A 25,000-nucleotide genomic window follows, 5' to 3' on the forward strand; every position below is an offset into this window, starting at 1 on the left:
TTCACATGAACAAATTTGGAGATAATTTGGAGGTGGATATTTGCTCTAAAAACTGACCAGAATAAGCCTCAGTTCGTTCTCAAAGGAAGGCAGTGATAGTTGTTTCTAAAAAAAAGTAGAGTCCTCCTTGATCTCGCCATGGTTTTTGGGGCTGATTCTCCCACTTGGTTAGCCCCATTGTATCCGAAGCTAAAGCTCTGTTCCGGGTTCCACAGGGCCGGATTTAGACAGGGATTTGAGTTGGAAGACCACCTTATACTCTTCTCCAAATCCCTCCCTGTTACCCTGCTCCTAACACGCGTACGGATTGTAATCCATCCAGACAATGTTATCACAGCAGATCCAGATACTGATATTATTGGTACAAACACTTGTTTTGCCTCCTGTTGGACTCATTATTGCCATTTCCACATCGTCTTTTCCTTCCCACCGTGCGAATGTCATTGGGCGCAGAGGATTGCATATTGTTCGGAGAGTGTTTCTACCTAATATTGTAATGTGGCTGCTGCAGTGAAGCCGATCTCCGGGAATAGAAAGTTCTGACAAGTTACAGAGAAGTGTTTGAATCTGGAAGAGATTTTTCCAGGAGCGTCTGGCATTGTTAGTGGAAAGTTTTCCCTGAGGAGGAGATAGACACTAAACTTAGAAAACACAGTAACAGGGCTGCTGCCATCAGCCGGGTATTTGATGCCACTTGCATCTTCTGCCTCTTTGGCTGTCAGCAGTGTCCTATTCCTGAAGTTCTACGTCTTTTTTTTCAGTAGTGACTGCACTTTTCAGAATTCTATCTCAATCTATGGAAGTTATTAAAATATCAGAACTCCATGTGAATCCTTCCATAGGAAAGTTCTTATAGAACTTATACCTTAGTATTATATTATCTAGAACAACAGTATAATTCCAGGGATCCGGAGAGGAAAGGGCAGCGCCGCACCTCCCATGAGGTGACCTGAAGCGACCGCCTCAGGCGGCGCTATGCCAGGGCTCCAGGGAGGGTGGCATTTTTGCTTACCTAAGCCAGTCCTGGACTGGCTTAGCACCGAGCGGTGGTTTGGGGAGGCCACTGGAGCAGCGCTGCTCCAGCGGCCTCCCCTCACGCTCAGGCAGAGAGCAGGTCCTCTCCGTGGCTTCTCTCTGCCTGCGAACGGTGCTAAGCCCTGCCCCCTTCAGGGGCCACCCCCCCTCCTCCCGGGGGGGGGGGGGGGGCGGCTTTCTGTAGTTCGCCTCGGGCGGCGAAAGGGGTAGGTTCACCCCTGGGAAAGGGGTAAACCATCCCATGGGGAAGCCATTCCCGGAGGGGTTTACCGCATCCCTCTCTACTCTATTGTTCCTATAGTGATATCAGGTGACATTTTTTTAGACTTCTTTATAGATATTTTTGTGCAAGTTTTTTGGGCAAACTGGTGATTTGTGGAAATGAAAAAAAATAACCACATTCAGCCTGAACTATTCACAAAAACTTTGTAGGTTGAAACTAATCTGACTGTTTTCATATGACCTCAGGGGTCAGACGGGCTCCCCCATTATGCCGTATCCCTCGTGACAGGGGACAGTCAGTCTTGAGAAATTATAAATCAGAGGTCATTGGTAACTCATAGGCAGTATCAAAATCCCAGGCAGTAGGAATAGATGTCCGTTTTGTGGGGAGAGATTAGAGAGATAGGTTCACAGTAAAGCTGAGAGAGATAAGAAACAATAAGTGTAGTGTTACATTGTGAGAAAGATAGGAGTCACCCTGTCTGTCTGTCTGTCTATCGGACTATAGTAGCGAAAGTGATGCGCTCGAGTTACTGTCCTGCAGAAGATACAGAGTCAATATATTCAATTTTAATCTGTTCCGTGCCCAAGACCAAGATCAGACAATTTTAGTGACACCACATTGCACACTCTTTGCACGTATCTGTGATATAATTAAAACCTTGTCTCATAGAAGTGAATGGGACAAGTCTGTAATAACATCACATGGCCACTATAAAACATTGTTGTGCCTTGTAAATAGTAAAGAGGTCACTGCACTTGCACGAGTGTTGAGGGGTTCCAGGTGTTGGACCTCCACTGATCTGTTATTAATGACGCGTCTTGGGAATAGGTCACCACTAGAGATTGGCAAACCTATCAACAATATTCGTGAGATTCTGCCCTCTGGTTTGTTTTGGATAAAACTTGTTCAGCCGGAACCGGAAATGCTGTTATTATACTCCGGGGTCTCTTCAGATCCAAGAGTATAAGTGGAGCCCTGGATAGGCGAGGGAAGGTAATAAAGAGTTATCCTCACCTTGCCTCCCCTCTTCTGGGCATCCTTGCAGTGTCTGGCAGTCCCTTGGGCCTCCATTTACTATACTTAGACCCTAACATATAATAGTTTGGGTAGTGAAGCCCAATGGTTTCATCTTCAGCCGAACCCAATACTTTTGGAAAATTTGATCCAAATCTGGCTCTACCCATATTGGTTGACTCATCCCTAGTGAAGTCCTAGACCACTATTTCCGTGTGCAGAAATGAATCCACTCCCTACCGTAGACCACTAGAGATTCGTCCAGTGCCTCCTCACTAACAGGGATTTTGACGCTGACCTATACCATGTAATTTTTTTCACTGATCCCTACATCACCCAAGATCAATAGACATATCGGCATTAGCCCTTTCACTACCCTAGACCCCAGGGATACCATCCATAGCCACATTTCATAGATCCCATCCATTGACGTATATCCAGTGGCATGGTGGAAGTTGTAGTTTTGTGGCGGTTTCGAGACCATTGCCGTAAAGCGCTGGAGAATCTACGTGTCTATTTATCCTTGAAAATATCTTTCCTTCTAAGCATCGTAAGATTTGATGGTCAGTATAAGCCACTAGTTAACAATCACCTTGTGACACCTATTTCCCTTTACGTCTCTTAATGATTCGCAAAACCGGCCAAGGCTCGCGCTTGAAGTTCACGATCCGTAACTAAACCTATTTAAACCGCTCCCCCCTCTTTCCCCTCTTCCTTTCGTCTAAGGTACATTAAAAAAGAAATGGATATTCGAAACCTATGCCTGGAAAAAGATCTCATTTGTGGGATGATTAGAATCTCACCACACATTACCTTCTCTATATAGAAAATAAGGTTCTCCGCCGCCTCCGAGCGGGGGGTGGGGAAAAAAACAAGGAATTAGTTTCTTACCTGAATTTTTTTTTTTTTTTTTTTGAGATTTAATTTAAAGATTACGATTTGAAAATTAAATTTATAGTTTGTGTGTTGACAGTGATAAGGAATAGATTCCGGGCGCATTAATTGAAATATCTGGCAATGTATCTCGCGGAGTCTAAATGGCGACAAAGTCATTTAATGCAATGTTTTTCTTTCCCTGCAAATCATCGCTGTAATCAATTGCTCCGGAGCAAAGCAACAATTTTCTTTCCTACAGTACAGGAAGTCTGAATAATCTCTGTTCCTTATGTAATGATGGAATGTGTTCTGGTGCGGCAATTAAAAACTCATTACTACCGTCAGGATTTCACGACTCGCGCTCTTAATGCACTAGTTAAGGAAACCTGTCAGTTTTCTAACTCTGCTCAAACACCCCTTGTTTTTTGAGGAATGGTTAATTTGCCGCGGCGATGGCAGCCATTACTCATAAACCACTCTCTGCGTTCCAACAATAAGCACAAAACAACAGCAGATTTCTCAATTGATACATCGATCGTTAGATTGGAAGATTCTTTTCGTAATACGGCTTGCTGGGGACTTAATAGAAATTGTGGAGAAGCTGAATTAATATTCGAAGCTTTTGATGATATTAAAAAAGTGTGTCCCGGATCCACATTCTCGGAGTTGCTATGTTCCGGACTGTATTGGACGTGGCTTCATATAATGGTCCAGTGCGGAGTTCTCTGCTTCTTGCCAGTAGAGGGCGCATAAAAGAAGGCGGTTGGGACCGGTCCCTACTGTGACTATTGACCCTGTTGAGAAGTAAGGGAGGGGCTGCTGTGGCTCCTGGCGAACATACCTGCCAACTTTCCTTAAAGGGGCAAAAAATGTTTTTTGTGCTTTTTTTTTTTTTTTTAAGTGTGTGTTAGTGCTATTAATGGGTTAATAAATGCACCCATATACATGTAATGTGTTTTGAGTGATTTCTGGGTGTCTCTGGGAGCCCCTGGTGTCTCCTGCTTTTGTTTACAAGCTTCTGCTTCCTGTTATGTAACTTCCTTACTAAGCCCTCTCACTTTACTCCTCCCCCTTCTTCACTCCCCCTCCTTCCTTTCTCCCTCGCCTTCCTCTCTCCTCCGCAGGGGTGAACCTGCCCCTTTTGCCGCCGGAGGCGAACTACAGAAAGCCGCCCCCCCCCCCACCGCCAGGGAGGGGGTGGAGCGGGGGCGTGGCTGAGCGGAGGGGGCGTGATGACTCGAAGGGGGAGGGGCTTAGCCCCGTTCGCCGGCAGAGAGTAGGCCCGGAGACTGCCTGTTCTCTGCCTGAGTGTGAGGGGAGGCTGCTGGAGCAGCGCTGCTCTAGTGGCTTCCCCAAACCACTGCTCGGTGCTAAGCCAGTCCAGGACAGCTTGTCCTGGACTGGCTTAGGTTAGCAAAAATGCCGCCCTCCCTGGGGCCCTGGCATTGCGCCACCTGAAGTGCTCGCTTCAGGTCGCCTCATGGGAGGTGCGGCGCTGCTCCTCCGCTTCCCTACACCTCTCTAGCTATCCTGCCCTTCACTACCTATACTCAGTATAAGCGGGTGATGCAGTATTGAGAAGAAGAGGGAGGCTGCTCTGGCTATTATGTGTGTGAATGTGTGAGTACCTGCTGTGACTACTGGGGAGAAACTGTGACTACAGGGGAAATCAGTGAAACTGCTATTACCATTGATAAATTGAATGTATTCACTGTACCTATAAGTAAGATACGCTAATGTGATGCACTATTGAAGAAGCAGAGGGAGGTTGCTCTGGCTATTGTGTGAGTACCTGCTGTGACTACTGGGAAGAAAGTGTGACTGCAGTTACTATTGATAAAATGAATGCATTCACTTTACCTATAAGTACTAGAAGCTAATTTGATGCAGTATTGAGGAAGCAGAGGGAGGTTGCTCTGGCAATTATGTGGGTGTGAATGTGTAAGTCCCTGCTACAACTACTGGGGACAAAGTGTTACTGCTGAAGAAGTCCTGCCCTGATATATAGGGGAAAGCACAGGACAGTTAGAGGCATAACTTGAGTCTTAATGAGAAATTCTGTAATAGAACCCTCACCTACCACATGCTACTTAATATTAGCTCTGTTATGACTACAGGGGGGCAAAACCTCAAGCGATGTATAAGATCAGTCTTGGACATACCTTATAGTTTGGACCGACACTATAGTGTGTTGTTACCACCCCCTAACTTTAAGGACTTACTTCTGCTGAGATTTACCTAAAATTTAAATGTAATATTGCTGAAATACTCTGCGTACTCTCCTGTTATCTAAGTGGCGTCTGACGTCTATTGCCACCGATACAGAATGTAGTTGTTTCCATTCGGGTCAAGGTTGGCGTAGGCTATTAGTCCTCCATCGCCGACGTGAATAGTGTTTTCTTTTCATCAAAGTTTGGGAGTGAAATTTTACCTCTCCATAGGAAACTAAGGATATCCTTTTTAACGCCATGTATTTTTCGCTCATTTAAGCTCTGGGGAGGAAAGTTGGAGCTTCTGTACTTTTCAAATGCAGATTTTTTATTTTTTTTTCGCTTTAACACGGCATAATTGTTTCCATGGCTCTGCGGTGATTACAGAAAAGAGACATATTTTATGTACTTGAGATAAAGCAAAAAAAAAATAAATAAAAAAAATACAACATCTGTTTGGAATGAAAAGATGAAATGTCTACAAATAATTTAACAGTCTACCCACTTGTGCTGAAAGATATTCGTGTATGTAGAGTGCCGGCAAATAATGGAGCCCATCCAGAGCTAAAGCTTAACCCACCGCTCATTACGGCTCTGAGATTTCTATTCAGGGATCCCGGAGGGTTTTATTTTTATTTACTTTTTAATTAACTTCTGACTTGTTTTTTGTATACTCAACACCTCCTGCCGCCTCCAACTCAAGAACATCCATCGAATCCGCTCCTTCCTCACCCCTGAAACTACCAAGATGCTCGTCCAGGCCCTCATAATCTCCCGCTTAGACTACTGCAACACCCTTCTCCATGGACTCCCAGCTAACACCCTCGCCCCCCTCCAGTCCACCCTAAACTGTGCTGCCCGCTTAATCCACCTCTCCCCCCGTTCTTCATCGGCTGCTCCCCTCTGCCAGTCCCTCCTCTGGCTACCTATAGCCCAGCGAATTGAGTTCAAGCTACTAACGCTAACATACAAAGCCATCCACAACCTGTCCCCTCCATATATCTCTGAACTAATCTCCCGCTACCTGCCCACATGTAACCTCAGATCCTCCAATGACCTCCTACTCCGCTCTGCCCTCATCCGCTCCTCACACAACCGTCTCCAAGATTTCTCCCGTGCATCCCCCATACTCTGGAACTCCTTACCAAGACACATAAGACTGACCCCCACAATCACAGGATTCAAGAAGGCCCTGAAGACTCATCTATTCAGGAAGGCCTACAACCTCCAATAACACTATCACCGCACCACCATCTGTACAGTCTCCCCCTCTCCTTCTGTCTCTATCCCCCTCCCCCCATAGATTGTAAGCCCTCGCGGGCAGGGTCCTCTACCCCACTGTGCCAGCCGATCACTGTTAGTATTATATCTACCTGTATATTCTGTGTATTGTATGTAACCCCCAAATGTAAAGCACCATGGAATTAATATAATAATATACAGCACCATGGAATTAATATAATAATGTACAGCACCATGGAATTAATATAATAATGTAAAGCACCATGGAATTAATATAATAATGTACAGCACCATGGGATTAATATAATAATGTAAAGCACCATGAAATTAATATAATAATGTAAAGCACCATGGAATTAATAGAATAATGTAAAGCACCATGAAATTCATATAATAATGTAAAGCACCATGGAATTAATGGTGCTATATAAATAAATAAACAATAATAATAAGAAATAATAATAATGATAGTTCTATGTGTAAGGTCCTACTTTTATAGTCTTTGTGTAATATCATAGGTTTATAATCTATAGAAATAATTTTCAATTTTTTTTCCGAATTTTTTGATGACTCATTACTTCAAACGCCTTTAGGCTGAGGCTCTGAAAAAATGCTCCGAAAAAGCAGTAGAAAACCCCCAAATCACTGCATTTTGCAGTACCGCCAAAAGTGAATGCAATTTCGTTAATCTCATTGAAAATGCATGCATAATTGAAAAAAGCAATGTTATTTTTAGTTCAGTGTTGTTCAAGCAAAAACCGAGCGAGGCCGAAGCTTCATGCGGTGGAAAAAATACTTTTTTCGTTGCAAATTTTGCTGCTTTTTTTTAAACCAATGTCAATAATGGCTTAGACCCCACGTTGAGAAAATGCAGCTTTTTTGGTTGCAGATTTTTCAGTTTTTTTGAGCCAAAGCCAAGAAAGCCTACAACTCTATAGGAAGTTCTTATACTTCTACTTACTCTTGGCTTTGCAAAATCTGCAACAAAAAAAGTTGCACCTCCGCTTTAAGGCTAAGGCCCCACAGGACATCAAACAGTAAAAAAGCGCTGCGAGAACAAAACACAGCAGCAACGCATCACGGGTCTTTCCGCAGCATTATAGATAGAAATTTCACAGAGTTTTCCTCCATGGACTTTCTGCTACAATCATACCTATAGGGAAACCACCAGCATTTCCGTAAGTATAATTGACATGCTGAGATATCTGAAAATCTTTCTCTCTCTTCCCCCTTTCCCCTCTATCTTCAATACTTACTTTATCAATTGGGCTTTGTTATACGTGGAATGTATTAATGTAGTATTTAGGCACTGGTAGGTCATAGGAGGCATCCACAGAAAGTTCTGCACAAGGCACCAATAATTCTAAGTCTGGTTCAGACATTGAGCCAATACCTGCCGTAGCTTTAAAGGGGTATTCAGGTAAGAAAAAGTTGCCCCCTATCAATCATAAGATCTCGGGTGATGAATGAGAATATGTGCCATCAATCTATTCATTTCAATGGGAATTAGTAGAGACAGCCCAACACTGTGCTTGGTCTGTCTAATGGTTCCCATTTAAATGGATGGAGCCACGGTGCACATGTCAATCCTGCCCCTCTATTCAAGCTGGGGTGCAAAACACCCCAGTTCTTATGATTAGTCTCAACTGATCAATAAGTTTCCCCCTATTATTTGGATAGAGGGTAACTTCTTGCGATGACAATAGCCCCTTAAGGAGGTTGGTCTGTGTTTGCTTAACTTTGTACTCCAGACTGCCCTGTGTATATGGAACTTCTATAGACTCCTGTTTAGTCTCCTTCTATTTTACACCATTGTAGTCGATGACTAAAACATCAACATAATAGAACAGGGCGGGCCAGTTTTATATCCGTCAGGAAGAGTTCACAGAATGTAACTGGATTGTTCTTGGATTGTAAGAGAAGGATCCCGACAGGGTCACAAGTAACGTGTTCTCTGCTTAGTCACGCTGAGTGTGCCGGGGAGAAGTGACTTGGTGACCATGCACACTATATCCAGGGTCTCTGGTCCTATGTTCACATGAAGATGATTTGTCTCTTTTCTACTTTATATCTACTACTGTGTTTGAAAAAAAACTGCATCAAAAAATCTGGATGTGTGATTCCAGGCCAAGACAAAAGGTGGCAGAACTGTAGCATATAATGTATATTCAGATGTGTCCGTTTTTACACATTTTGTCCTCAGCTGTGTTAGTTATAAATGATATAGTTATCTCAGCACTTTCTGGATTTTCTTCTTGCATACTGTTCCTCAGATTTAGCCTTGCCCCATTATAGCTCAGCTACATTCAGTGACATCAGCTAAGGCTGTGTTCACACCTGCATTGGTGTCTCTGCAGATGCATTGGTTTATCCCATGGATTTCAATCTTTTCATTGAGGAAGAAAAATGAGCAAGATATCCGAGTCAATCCCTCTGGCTGTCCTGAAGGGGGGGACTTCTTCTGCAGAGGTTTTTGAGAAAAATATATTGCCTCTTCCCCCTCAGCGCTGTACTATTACACTGCCCTGAGCCTGCTGGAGAATTTCTTTGTCCTAGCTGTGTTACACAGCTGGTACCCGGGATTAGCTGGCAAATGCTCTGACTTGGATGGGTTAACACTTCAGAGCCCGTGGTCAATACCCATTTCTGCATCTGGGTAGTTAAGGGGCAAGATTTTAGCCCCTCAGATTCCCAACAATGAGTTTTGGGGTCCATGGCAGCCTGGAGGCCAATCAGGAGTCCAAGGCAGGTCTTGAATAGACCCCAGCCCCAGGTGTAGGTCCTGGGCTCGTTACTGGGCAATAAAGACTGAAGAGCCTGCACGTCAGGGCAGATCCTAGGAGCAACAGGAGGCGCCTGGGTCTGACCTGATACACTGTGAGTCTGGCGAGACAGTATTGTGCTCTTTTTGTTTATTCCTGTGGTTGATAGTAAGCCACCTGTATAGTTAGTACTTATAGTTTAGTTAGCGCTCGGATGAGCAGGGTTTTTTTGATCATTTTTTGCCTGACGCTAAGGATGTATTTTATTTTGCTTATTTTTGTACCTGAAGTGAAGGTTTATTTATTTTGAATAGAAAACGTTTGTATTCAGCTCACCATATATATTCCATAAACTTTTCAATCCTGAGAGCTAGGAATGACTGCACAGACTCCAAACAGTGGTAAATGCCAATTCCGATTTAAAAAAAATTCCGCTCCAATCAGGAAAGGATCCAAGATGATAAATAAAATAGAACTTTTATTGTTGTCCAATAGTTTAAAACGTTACATCGTAACTATGGAGGTAGCATATGTCATGATTAGAGATGAGCGAGTAGTACTTGATCGAGTAGGTATTCGATTGAATACTACGGTATTCGAAATACTCGTACTCGATCGAATACTACTTGCTATTCGAATGGAAAAATTTGATGCAGAACCAGCATTGATTGGCCGAAAACTATACAGTCGGCCAATCAACGCTGGTTCTTCTCCTACCTTTAGAAGTCTTCTCTACACAGCGTCCCCGTGGCGTCTTCCGGCTCTGAATTCACTCTGCCAGGCTACAAGAAAATGGCCGCTTTGAGTGTAAGCAGCCATTTTCTTGTAGTGCGGGCATGCGCAGTCGGCTCTGCCCAGGCCCGATGCCTGGCAGAGTGAATTCAGAGCCGGAAGACGCCGCGGGGAAGCTGCATGGAGAAGACTTCTCGGAGGATCCAGCCCGACCCTCACTCGTGGACTTGGTAAGTTCAATTTGATCGAATGTTGCCTACCCCTGAAACGAGCATTTTCCCCCCATAGACTATAATAGGATTCGATATTCGATTCGACTAGTCAAATATTGAGGAGCTACTCGAAATGAATATCGAATATCAAACATTTTACTGTTCGCTCATCTGTAGTCATGATAGAGCTTACGCATTTCAGTACAGACTTGGACATTCCTCATAGTATGAGGAAGGTCCAAGTCTGTACCAAAACACGTAGCTCTATGATGACATATTCTACCTCCATAGTTAAACTGTCGGACAACAATAAAAGTTATATTTTATTTATCATCTTGGATCCTTTTCTGATTGGAGCGGAATTTTTTATTGGACTTGGTTTTTATATATTTTGCTTTCTTTTCTCAGTAACCCTGTTTGCAGCAGACCTTGTGTCCCTGTTTCTGAGTGGTGTGCTACTACCGAGCTCTTCTTCTACATATATATATATATATATATATATATATATATATATATATATATACCCCCACCATCACTAGCTCTTTAAATACAGCAACTTGGGCTTGCACGTAACTTTCCCTTTAATTAGTCTATTTACCGGGTAGTTTATTTGGACTTTGCTTTAATTATCGTCTCCTTTTACGTCCTTATTTAGTGTTTGCATACTGTAGCACGGAGCTTGTGCATTTCTTGTCTTCTAATTCATCTGTAGAATAACAGCGGAAAGATTTACCCTCCTGACTAAGAGCTCACACAAGTTTCCTGTAAATACCTCATTAATTATGCATGCCTTCCTCCCATTGTGATTTTTAAGCTAACTCGTAGAGCTTAGACAAAGTATCATAAAACAGTAAGTTGGATAATAAATACCCGGCCAGACAGTCCTGCCACTCAATAAATCTCAGCAACTCCACATATTAAAACTGCATATCTACTTAAAAAAATAATTTATGCCCCTCTTTAAGGCAAATTAATTTTATGTCGGAGGAAGTCTGCTCCTCGTAAGAACTTGCTGTGTTGCAGTTGCAGAATGTGGTTACACGAAATGACTTAGTGCGCATCTAGCGAACGCCCGGGATCAGACAGTTCATTAGGTTGTAAAGGGGGACAATGCCGCCATATGAAATATATACGGCCAATCGACACTTTTTGGGCTCGGGCACATGGCCGGATTATGGATCCTTCTCGTCCATATCTTTGTACTGAGGTTTTATGGTCCTGAAGTTTACAATGGGAGCCATTATGGAAGTATTCTTCCAATAGAAGGCTGTTCCAATGGTCCAACTTGATGCTGTTTTTGAGGTGAATTCCACCCCCAAATCATTGGCCATTTCAGCTCTGATTCTGCCCCCCCCCCCCCCCCTTGGTATTGAAGGATACAGAGATTGGAGCAAGACGCTGAAAACATAGGCATCCTGCTTGACCTTGCCGTGGATTCCACTATGGGGAGCAGAAGGAGCGGAAAATGAAGAGGAATCTGAGATGATCCATTTCAAATTACGCTTCAGTTTCCACTGTGTGAACATAACCCAAGGTTGCAAGGGAGCAGAGCATAGAGCAGAAGATTTAGACAACATGCATGTTTAGCCAGGCATGATTAGATGGCAGAGATGGCACATGGATGACATCTTTGCGCCTTCTGTGCCTCTCCGACTACAAAATCGAGGGGAGAGTCACAAGGCTCTGAGGGAAAAACCGCACTCACTGGTCCAGACCCAAGGAGACAACCGAAGGGTTACACTCAGACTTTTTATTGATACGACAGCAAAACGCTTTTCGGGCTCTCCACGGCCCTTTCTCAAGTGCAAATAGCTTTGCCAGTCAGGCCACATGCGTCCTACAGACTATAGACTACAAAATGGATACAAGTAGGACCTGTCCTGAGTTTTGCCCTAGCTCACAGCCCCATACACTGGACCATGAGTCATGTGTATGGGGCCATAGAGATGAATCAGTCAGTCGCTTTTGCACTGCTTTTCCACTACATTCCTAATTTTTTCTTCTAAGGCTCAGTTCACATCTCTGTTGGAGATTCCACCGCAGAAACCTCCAGAAATCCTGCACGGAGGACTTTTTCCCCTGGACAGTTTCAGTATAAAAATGGTGGATACCCAACAGACATCACATGGACCCTATTACAGTCTATAGGATCTGCCGTTGTATGTGGGTAACCATTGTTTTAGCGGTCCGGCTCCATGACGGAGAGCTGTGCACCGATGTAGACTTAGCCTCATCCTCTATAATATTACGTGGGAAATGAAGCATTTGCGAGGATTTCCAGTGTGTTTCCACATCAGCTAAAAACTCTACATTTCCACAACATGTGGGCTCAGTCTCAGCCTAACCTATCCCAGAGTTCTGTCCTAATTGACACTGCCATACTAAATCTCATATTTGTTTTAGACTGAGGCCCCATGGGATGTCCACAAAAAACCGATGCGGGAAAAAACCGTGGTGGAAACACATTTCGGTTCTTCCTGCAGCACTTTAGACAGAAAGTTTCCTTTCTAATTTTACCTATGGGGAAACCATCGGCGTTTCCATAGGTATAATTGACATGCTGCGATTTCCAAATCCATACTGAGTAAATAGTGGCTTTTTCGTCCCGTGGGGCCCCAGCCCTAGTCACATTTTCCACCTCATCCTAGTAGTTGTGGCATATCAATAAATGTTGTAACTTATCAGAAGAAAGGAATGGCTTTTGGTCATATCGTGCACCAAAAAGTGCCAACATTTTAGTACAATATTTGGAGTAAACAAAGCCTAGTAGGCGGGTACAAGTAGACTACAAAGCCCAAAGATGGATTTATTAGAGATGAGCAAACAGTAAAATGTTCGAGATTCGATATTCGTTTCGAGTAGCCCCTCAATATTCGACTACTCGAATTGAATATCGAACCCTATTATAGTCTATGGGGGGAAAATGCTCGTTTCAGGGGTAGGCAACATTCGATCAAATTATACTTACCAAGTCCATGAGTGAGGGTCGGGCTGAATCCTCCGAGCAGTCTTCTCCTTGCAGTGTCCCCGCGGCATCTTCCGGCTCTTCATTCACTCTGCCAGGCATCGGGCCTGGGCAGAGCCGACTGCGCATGCCCACATTACAAGCGCCCGATGCCTGGCAGAGTGAATGAAGAGCCGGAAGACACCACGGGGAAGCTGCACGGAGCGGATTTCTAAAGGTAGGAAAAGAACCAGCGTTGATTGGCCGACTGTATAGCATTCGGCCAATCGATGCTGGTTCTGCATCGAACTTTTCCATTCGAGTAGCGAGTGGTACTCGATCGAGTACGAGTATTTCGAATACCGTAGTATTCGATCGAATACTACTCGCTCATCTCTAGGATTTATCATTCAGTATTAGCCACGGTGATAAATCTTGTGGTTTTGTAGACTATCGGGTGTATGGACAACCACAGATGGGTGTATTTGGACTGGGAAAAAACGTAAAGGCTAAGGCCCCACGGGACATCCCGCAACAATAAAATTCTGTGGGAAAAAATGCGATGGGAACACAGCAATAATGTCACACCACCACTATGCAATGTATAGTTCCATACACAGAGACGTCAAACTGGAAGACTCCTTTACAGAAACATCCCAACAAAACAGGGTGAGTTGACATTTCCGCCATAGACTGCATAGAACTCCCGAACAACTGATTGATGCGGGGGTGCAACTATCCTGAGTAAAGGCAACCAAACATATTATATATAAGCCCATTTAAGCAATGCACACTCTCCTAATATACCACCCAGACATACTGTAAATGATACAGATGCATCTGTGCCAGCCCAGCCACCGCCGCAGATCTCCGGAGGTGGCCATAACCAGCAACAGGAGAAATAGCTCATAAACGTCTCAAAACTGGGAAACGGGGGTAATTACAAACACTGATACATTTTCAGAAGAGACAGGTTTCAGTAGAAGATGGGAATACCCCACTAATCTCCACTGTGAGGTGTCTCTCCTCTAAGGGGTTAATATAAATGTCAATCATCAGGCAGTTTCGCAGAATCCAGATGATGTCAATTAGATCCGACGCCTTCTCGTTGTCTGTAAATCACCAGTAAAATAGTGTTTACTCTCATAATCAGGTTATAGTTTATGAGGTGTCAGATGTGGAGTAATTAATTTACTTGTGGAGTCTATGGAGTAACACGGGGGATGTGTTTCCTGACGAGTAAAAGCTGCTTGTGTGTTTCTCTTATTAGGCAAAATTAGCTGGTTAAATACCGTCAATCGGTGCCCTGGTAATTTGGTAATTTTTGCTTTCTTAGCTTAGAGTCTCATGCAACGTCTGCCCTGCCATAGCCATTGCTCTGGACATGGCGTCGATGTGGCCAAAAATAATGCAGACGTGCAAGTCATGGTCTGCAAAATTGATGTGAAATCACCAATGGTTAGTCCGCTGTGCACTACAGCAACATTGGGGTAGATGGTATTGTAACAAAATGTATTGCTGTGTGTCCAGCCATAATGCAAAGGTGGAAACGGGGACACAACTGGGAATTGTAGATGAAAGTCATTTCCAGCTGTTTTTTTTTGCCACGGCATAGCCCAGCATCTTGTGTCCCTTGTCATAAATGAGGCTCACCCTTCATCGATGCAGGAGATATGAATGTCCCCAATGCATTCTGTGGCCGTCACTGTTACGGGACACTGGGGTTGAATGTATAGGGCACACTTAGTTTGGGTGTAATAACGTTTCCACAATTTTCCATGGAAGACTGTTTTCGTACAATCTCATGGTACATTCTCCCAGCAGAGTCCACTTTTTTTTTTTTTTTTCCAGTAAAGCTGGTCATCTCAGGCTGGGTTCACCCTGCGCCCAGATTCTGTTTGGTGAGTCCGTCCCCATTCTTCTATAAATATATGGAGATTAAAGTTATGCAAGTCCGATCTGACTCTCGTGGTTGAGCGCTGTCCTTTGGCCTGATTCCATATTGGGTTGGTCCATTATCTGCTGGTTCACTACACGTTCTTGAGACATATCATCAGCTGCTGCCCTGCACCCTGTCCTACCCAGGATCTACTTGCCCATCCAGGTGAGCAGGCACTTGTGTGTCCCTTGACTTCTGCATTATCAACCTAGGATCTACTCTGTATCTCTTTTTGCTTTACTCGTGGTTCACAGTAATTGTTACTATTATTGTTAAAGCGTACCTCTAGTTATAAAAAAAAAAATCAGAAATGAATAGTAGGGGTGAAAATAAGAAACTTTGTAATATAACTTATTAAAGAAATCTGTTTCCTTCTCTACTTATCAGGCAGTTACTTTTTCCATATTAGTCTATGAAGAAGGGAGGGAGATAGAAAAGACCCTCAAATAATTGCTGCAGTTAACACTGCTAGGTTGTAGATAAGAGGCTAGGAGTGCACAGAACAAAGCAATAAATCAACCAGTTGGCAGGAAATTGCTCAGTCCCTCCCTGCACCAAGGCTGAATATGGAGACAGATATAAAGTAAACAAGCAACGAGATTGAAGATAAGGAACAGGAGCTTAATAAGTGGAGAAGGAAACAGATCTCCTTAATAAGATATATTACAAAGAGTCCTATTTTCATCTGTACTATTCACTTATGAAATATTGTTTAGAACCGGAGGCACACTTTAAGGCCTTAAGCAAAGAATTTGCCCTAAAGCCAAAAATTTACTCAGACATATTTTTCCTTTGATCAGCATCATTTTCTATATTCGCACTTTCAAACAATGCAGAATCTGAAATGCACCTTATTTATAGACACAAGTACTGTACAAAGCAGCTAAAATGTCACTTGACACGTGTGATATATAACACACATAAAATGCTCACAGATGTTCGGTAGTTGCAGATTTTTGCAAAGGCAACAACAACATTAACGACTTCAGAGGAACCGCACTAATAATAAATCTCAGAACTCATTACGAGAATAATATCCAACCATGGAAACATTAAAGACCCCAAAGGGGGATGTGACTTTAAGATGGGGGGCCTTTAAAGGGGTTGCCTGGATAAATGATGTTGAATGATGTCCACAGACGAAAGAGAAATCTAAATCCTACCAAAATTTGGTGTGACCTTTGCCCTTTGCCTTCCATCTTTTCTTCTCGTACAGTTTTTGAAGAAACTTGGCAGGGAGGTTGTTCCTGCCGCCATCTTGGAGAACTAAGCACCAGTCTTCTGTGGGTGTAGGCTTGTTCTAATCCGTCTGTCTCTTCTTGTCATCCTAGACAGACTGGACAATTTCCTATGTAATTGTATGGGTTTAGGTAGATGAGAAGATGATGGTTACAATTTCCCAAAATCTAGTAAAATTGGCCAGTGCTCCTACCTTAATAAGAGGATCCGGTCTCCTGTAATACTGACAGTATGTTGTGGAAACAGCAATATGGAGCACTCTTAGAAATTACGTATATAGAATTCGCACCACTCTACAAGAGAGAGAAAGCGAGACCTATAGGCATGTTTCTATGTTATATAGGAATAAAAAGAACATGTATCCAGGGCCTTGTCTGAATCCCATCCTCAGCATATTATATACTGTCAGAATTTTGTACTCACAGATCTTCTTCTTGGTCTGAGATTTAACATTCCCTTTGAGTTTGAAAACTTTCATGTCCGTAATCCTGTGATCTGGGCAGAAATAGTGGTTTGCAACTGGTGTTTCCATTTTGTTGCTTTGTTATGGAGATGAAGATTCACTCTTGTCTTCTCTGACCCTGGTGCACATACACAGCTTACATGGGATATGTGGTGTAATCTACGATAGCTCTTACATGAAATAGGGGTACAATGGAACTATTGATACATGGCCAAATTTATATCCAATGGGCAAGAGTGGGAATATTAAGTGGTCCCAATGTTGCAAACAGAGATTTTCAGAGTGATGGTCGTGGTCAGATCTTCCAAAGATGGATTTATTCCAGGTTGTCCGTTGTCCGACACCACAGCAAGACTAATCCTTGACCGAATAAACTATCTTTAGACCAGTGTAGAGCTCCATGGTGATGTAAGATCTGCCCAGTAGAACCTCGCTAGGCTTACTATTTATTGGGCCGTGCTCAAACTATGAGGTGGGCCTCATTGGTGAGGTGCGGCTCACTGGCTGGTTAGGTGCAGGTTCCTGCCAATGTCAGTTTTGGCACAAATCAGGGACTCAAAATCTGGACCATGAAGTCAAACAACTGATGCCCCCATTCGCCCTGACTGATTGGCATCTGGTGGACTCATTGACGTTCACGTTGGATAGAGTGCTCTAGGACTGGAAAGGTTATGGTATACATGGGTTTGGGGACTTCTGGAGGAGGCTGGGATTAATTTCTTTGGTGATTGTCTGTGAGGGTCTGCACACCTGCTCATGCTCAAGCCTTGCTGAAAATTGAAATAAATCTGAAATAAAAACATATACTGTACTGCCAGTCTTACATAGTCATTGTAGGCTCCATTGATAGAGAGTCTGAAGGACCTATGACGGTATCACAAGACCACAGGTCCTTCACAGGGTGCGCTGGTCGAATGGAAAGTTATATTGGGGTATGCTACTGCCAATGGACTATAGGTGAATGGACATTTGTTACTGGGCCCTGGACACTGAGCGGTGCCAAAGGTTCCCCTGACACATAAAATATACCATTATTCCAAAAAGCACAAGGTAGGAAGGGGCTCTGCTACCAATTTTGGGGCCCAGGAGCCCAGTTACACTTCTGATACCATTAATGCTGTACTATGGTGTTGGACCCTTCTGAAGAAGTATCTTGAGCTGCACGGTGGTATTTGTTTGCCACTGCTAAGATGAGATAACGCGTTGCATTTTGGTCTGTGGCACATAAGGAGAAGTATTTTGTGGTGTTTGGCTTCTCTTGGACACATTTACTGCCTGACGCTGGTGTTTGGCGCTGCTGGGGGGGTATTTTATGCTGCAATGTGGAATTTGGTGTTACTAGGGGTATTATATATGCTATAATGTGGGAATTGGTTGACATTGTTGAGGGTATTGTGTGTACAGAACAATGGGATTTGGTTGGCACTATGTGGTAGTATTTATTTACTGGTCCCAACATCATTCTTAGACTTCCTTGGAACTACACAAGCGTACTGTGCCTGCAGTAGAGTCCTGATTTGAAGAAGGGCGATGAAGAAGGGACGTTGCTGATGACACAGGTGTGCTTGGTAAATTTCCTGTACTCCAAGAAGATTCATTTGCATATAAGAAAAAATTGTGTGTGTGTGTGTGTGGGGGGGGGGGAAACGTGGCAATGGATTTCTTCAGGGAGACTTTCCTAGTTATGCTCTGTCTGGAGAAGTGGTGTGAATAAATTGTAACATCATCCATTGCCATTTTTTGGAGCAATGGTGGCTCAGTGGTATTAGCCATAGAAGTGTTTGCTTCCATTGTACTCCTGCCTGTGATGTAAATGTAGGTGACCTCTGTAAAGAAAAACCTTCCAGAATTGGCAAGTGTCGTTATTTTATTAGGTTTTTTGGTCAAAGTAAAAATTGGTATGACTCTTATAGACTGTGACATGAAAAATTAAAACAAAATATATAAAAATTCATTTAAAATAGATTTAATATAAAAATATAGGTAGTTTTTGGTGAGACAGTCTTGATAAGTTATTTCCATTGATGTTATATACTGTAACTCAGGCATGTCAAACTCAGGGTACCCCGAGGGCCACATGAGTAACAAGAGGTTGTTGCAAGGGCCGCACACAGCAGCTAATGGCTAGGACCTAGGGGACTTATCACTAATACCATGCTTCGCATAAATCCGGCATTTCTATTGCAGGCAACATAGAGTAGTCTACAATAGAAAGTATAGAATGACAGGCTGGAGCCTCACAAGGCTCCCGCCTGCCATAAAAATGCACGCAGGCCCCGAATCTTGCTCCGGGTGCCTGCGATTGACGGTAAAATGGCACCTCAGTTAAAGATGGCAGACATCATTATTCTGTTGGAGTGCTGGGGAAGGGTTGGAGTGCTGTGGGGGGGTGCTGGGGGAGGGGGGCTTCTGGATGTCTGGCCCTTCCTTGGGCCTGAGGACTGTTTTTTCCCACCCACTTGCAATTCTTGCACTAGGGGGTTAATAGGAGCACTACAGACTGTAATGCTCCAATTAACCCCCAAGTGAAAGAATTACAAGGTGGGTGGGAAAAAAAACAGTCCTCAAGCCCAAGGAAGGGCCAGACAGACATCAAAAAGCCCCCCCTCCCCCAGCACCCCCTCCTCCAGCACCCCAACCCTTCCCCAGCAATCCACCCCCCCCATCATCATAAATCTAGTATTTATCCCCTATCATTAGGATAGGGGTTAAATACTTGAAAAATCCCAATTTCTTCTGCAGAAGCTTACCTGCTTCTGCTCTTCAGCCTGCGCAGCGGTCTTGTGAGACCATGTAGGATGCAGGCACACGTCGGGTGCAGGCCTGATTACGTGGCCACGTCACCCGGCGTGTGGGGAGGAGGGGGCGGAGTGGAGGGGGCGGAGCGAAGCAGACAGAGAGCAGGCAGGGAGACCTGCTCTCTGCGAAGGGTGAGGGGCGGCCGGTGGAGCAGCGCTGCGTCAAGCAGGGCCGCCCCAATCCACCGCTCACTTTCCCTGTCGAGACGGTGACACTAAGCCAGTCCAGGTCGCCTCATGAGAGGTGCGGGCCTCATATCCCTGCATATGACCTGCTTACGTGATCAGCAGCCGACCAAAGTACACACGTCATGGATTGACACGGAGCTAGTTGGTCGGCTGCTGATCACGTAAGCAGGTCATATGCAGGGATATGGGCCAATGAATGAAGAGCCGGAAGTGCCGATCGTGAGTTTTGTACATCTGCGGCCCACACAAAAGTCTCAAGCTTTGTCTCTAAAGTTTAGAGACAAAGTTTGAGACTTTTGTGCGGGCCGCAGATATGCCTGTAAAGGGCCGCATGTTTGACATGCCTGCTGTAACTAGTAACAAGATATATAACCTATACTGAAAATGGGAAACATTCTTTACTCATTTGACTAAGCCCCTCCCCTGAGGATCCGGCGATCTGGTCAAGTCCCACAATTTTAATAGAACGTGTTTAGATAGAGATTATTTTCAGTTGTGTTTCCCTTTATATTCATATTACGTCATCCTCCTCTATTTTTAGGGTTATATTCCTATTGTGTTGCATGCCTTTATTTTTCTAGAGTTGATGGTGTTACTTATGGAGCCCCGACAGTGTGACTGTTGTCAGCATCGTTATAATTAGTGTGATATTCGCTTGTATTAAACTCTGTTGTCTTCCAATTATACTTAATTAAAGCAGAGATTGTGTCTCATAAAAAGTTGTCATTATAATAACATATCAACACGGTTAATGAGGGAGTCCTGGGCAACGAATATACACGGCTGTACTAAACAGTGGATATACTGTATATAGACATTATGTATGGTATGTATCATACCGTATGTACTACTGGAACTGCATGTTATCGGCTACAGCAACCATTAGCTTTTTTCAATGCAAAAATCTTATTTTTTTGGAGGGGGGGGGCAGCTGCCATGAATATGGATCTTCTACCAATGTTCACTTGAGCACATGAACTATCCTGTTGGTCATAGATACGTTTTTGATAAAGATAAGCTCTCTCGATTAAGAAGACACAAAGCCAACCATGAGCGTGCATGTGCATTCAGTGATGGAAAAAATAGCTATTGGCCACACCAGCTGTTGAGTATAGAAGGCCACCTATAGGTTTTGTATAACAGGTCAACCCCAAAAAAGATTTGGAATGGCTATTACAATATATGGGCCCATATTGTGCCAAGGTATGTATCCAATTTATGGATATAAGAGCATTCATAATACACTGTCTACCAATAAGTATTTGGACCCCCATGCAAATGAAGATATCTGCGGTGTCACGCCTTCCGCCATTAAATAGGAAACAGCTTTGGCTGTGCAGAGTTGTCTGATTTCAAGAAAGAGGTAATTGTTGGGTACCACAGAAATGGTCGCTCCTTAAGGGACATAGCAAGCAAACTGAATTACCCAAAATTGACAATGGCCTATGTGATTTAGAAGTGGAAGGTGAATGGTGATTGTCGGACTGTGCTCCGAGTTGGCAGACTCCTGAAACTGGGAGATAGAGACCGACGAGTAATGGACAGAGAAACCGCACCCAAGCGATGGCTCACATACACCAGGAGTGTCACCAGGCATCCGGGAGTATTGTGTCGCTCAATACCATCTGTAAGGAAGCATCTGCTGGGGTCTACCAACCATTGGATAGGATGAAATGTTGTTTTTCTATTCTACCACTGGTGTCCGAATACTTATTGGTAGACAGTGTATAGGCCGACCAAGTCCTGGTTGGAGAGACAGAGACAAGTCCTAATTGGTTTCCTTTACTTTGATCTGAGGTGTTGAGAACATAAAGGGAGTTTGGGTCAAGAGTTACGGAAAGGATAGGGATGGCAAAACAAACATCCAGCATCTCTTTCCTATGTAGTCTACCTGGTTCCAAATTTAGCACCCACTTTGATATTGGCCATGAGAACCCCAACATCTATGGAATCTCCTATTAGTTCTCTTTTTCCAAAAAAAAACTCTGTAGTCGCAAAGTTAGAAAACGACCTTGGTGGATTCTTGGGTTTTGATATTTTTGTTCTTGGATATTGTCATTGTTCATGACTTACCCGTACTGTCTACGTCTAGACACCGTATACATTTTTAGCCACATCATCATTTACGCATTAAAATTAATTTGGGATTTTTATCATACCGAAACCAGATATTTGTAACAATAAGCTGTCTGTTTTGCGCGCCCCGGCTCGGCACATTTTAATTTATCGTTCCATTGTTTTAATCATTGTTCTGTTTGAATCCACAACATAATCTGAATCTAATATTTCCGCGATGACTGTAGAGGAATGTATATTACAGTCGCAGAAGTCATAAAATTCAGTTTTATGTCAAGAATTAATTTACAGATATTCCCCATCTACGCAGGTTCGGGGAAATTTGTGGGCATATGGTGACAGCACTCGTGACATATGGTCATTGTTATTTAGTTTTATTGCATTAAAATAATATAATTTAAAAGTTATTGGTGCATGTGAACAAAACATATGTGCCGCAATTAGCGACAGCGCTCATTAAAGTACTTTTCATGTGCTTGTCGTGACTTTTTGTGTCTGCAGAGATCTTCGCTTTCCGCCAGCTATGTTTTGCCACTATTGAAATTGATTATCGCTTTATATAGAAAAGGGATTATAAAAAGATTTGGTTAATGTGCAGTAATGTGATGTACAATGTTACTCTCGTCCTTGCTTGCCTGGCTTGTGCTTGACAGATGTCCTTACTCAAATTTGCGTTAACCTCTATCAAGTCAGGGGCCTAGATAAGGCGGGTGCCGGGGGGAACGCCAACAAGTTGCTCTGCCTTGGTTAGAATAGTCAGACAGGCTGAAACTTTGCCCCGGGTACAGAAAGTTTAAGTGTAAGTCTGGTCAGGTGGCTTCAGGGCATCACCAGGACTCAGGATATTAGCCCAACCTGCAGATGGATAGGTTAAAGGGGTATTCCCACGTCGCATACTCACCAGTCTTCACTGCTGTAAAATCTTCTTTCTTCCTGGTTTCTTGCATCATTTGGTGGACGTGGTTTCACATGGAACCTGCCGTTTAGCTCTGCCCCCAAATTAGCGTGTAGCTCCGCCCACCCATATTGGACTATGAAGTACAGGCAGAAGCAACTCCATTCTGTGTTACATACAGAGACTGCCTGTCTCTGCCATAATGAACACAATTGAATTAGCTAACCTGATAACTGGGAGAACAGAAGAGATGAAAGCAGCTACTGTCCTCTATCTGAGTGCAGGACCTAGGTCACGTGGTGTAGACACAGGAATAGCTAGAAACACAGGCTCGCTCCCGTGCACTTAGCCCCTCCCCCCCCTGAGAGCAGCAGATACATCACTTGATTTTTGAGCAGATAAGTCAAGGAATGTGTCAACAATGAATTGAATAAAGTAAAATAGTGGACAAACAAAGCAGTTTTGCTGAAGCAGTGTATTTAGGAAAAGTCTTACATCCACATTAACAAGCAGTATAGATAGGATCCTTGTGATGGGACAACCCCTTTAAGAGTCACCTAAGTCCAATGGCGCTTGCTCCTTGTGGATATACATTGAGCTCATTGGAGCAATAAAGGCATTGCCGCTTACTTTTTTGGAGCAATGGTCATGCACTTGTCAGGGCCATTTTAATGCATTGGGGGACCCTGTGCAAACTTTTTGAAAGTGAGCCCCCATAACTTAATTTCCCCTGCCTCTTCAACCACCAATGTCAAAGGGATTCTATCATTAGAATTCCGTTTAAAGCTAAACTCGCGTCGGTATAGTCTTAAGAAAGACTATTCTTACCATACTTTTAGATGTGATCTCTGCGCCGCCGTTCCTTAGGTATCCTGGTTCTCGTCCATATGCTAATTAGTTTTCTCGCAGCACTGGTGACGGTTCCCAGCACTCAAACAGCACAGGGTCATCCCCAGTGCTGCGTGAAAACAATCCAGCACCACCATCTTCTAGTTCCCCTCCTCCGCCTCTTCTTCCTTGTCCCGTCACGTCTTCTTCAAAAAACGCATGTTCTTCGCCATTTTCCTGTGGCTGAACGGGAGAGGCCAAAAGAAAATGGCTGGCTGACATGCTGAGTGGGCACAGTTAGCCATTTTCCTTTGGTCAAACAGGAAAGAAGAGGCGAAGGTGGCAAACAAGAAGAAAGCAGCGCTGGATAGTTTTTTCTCAGCCAGGGCTGTTTGAGCGCAGGGGACCACCCCAAGTGCTGCAAAAAAAAAACAAATTAGTAGAGATGAGCAAACACTGTTCGGATCAGCTGGTCCGAGCAGCACGCACCCATAGAAATGAATGGAAGCACCTGGCACGGCGATCGTCCGCCGTCAAAGTCAGCGTCACAGGTGCTTCCATTCATTTCTATGGGTGCGTGCTGTTCGGATCGACAAAAACCGGGATATCCAAGGAACGGTGGCGCGGAGAAGACATCTAAAGGTAGGGGAAGAATAGCCTTACTTAAGACTAATCCGACGTGGGTTTAACTTAAAACAGGATTCTAATGATAGAATCCCTTTAAGGACACAGAGTTGAAATCACTGCATGCTAAGGGCGGGTTCACACCTGCGTCCGGTCTCCGCTTTGCAGGTTTCCATCTTCTGCCCGAGAAACTGGACAGGAGACGGAAACCGGCAGGCAGTTTTCAAACCCATTCATTTGAATAGGTTTGCAAAGTGTCCGCCCGTTAGCGTCCATGTGCGTCTTCTGCCTCTCCGCAGCAAAACCATTTTTTTTAACTGGACAGAAAGTCGGACATAAGGAATTTGTGTCCAGTTAAAAAAAAAAAAAACCTGTTTCGCCGCGGAGACCAGAAGACGCTCATGGGTGGACACTGACATCCGGGTTTCCCTCTCCTTTCCAGTTTCTCTGGCAGAAGACGGAAACCCACAAGGCGAAGACCGGGCGCAGATGTGAACCGCCCTCACCTAAGAGTGGAACTGTCCTGCTTGATCCAGGTCGGCTGAGAAGCCCCCCACAACCATAGGGCCTGGTGTGGCTGTACCATTGGTTCTGGGGAAAATATTCTTTAGTTATATCTTTTTCTGAGGACATCATTAGAACTTTCTGAGCAGCTGTATAGTTTAAGTAAAATTTTTAACAATTTTTTAAGATCAA

The 25,000-nt window shown here is 43.9% G+C and overlaps 1 protein-coding gene across 1 annotated transcript in view; it reads left to right on the forward strand.

Annotated features, from left to right (window-relative positions):
* Positions 1 to 25,000, forward strand: part of ADGRL4 (adhesion G protein-coupled receptor L4) — a 121,654-nt gene that overhangs the window by 20,987 nt on the left and 75,667 nt on the right.

This window comes from Leptodactylus fuscus, chromosome 9 (genome assembly GCF_031893055.1).
Source record: "Leptodactylus fuscus isolate aLepFus1 chromosome 9, aLepFus1.hap2, whole genome shotgun sequence".
NCBI lineage: Eukaryota > Metazoa > Chordata > Amphibia > Anura > Leptodactylidae > Leptodactylus > Leptodactylus fuscus.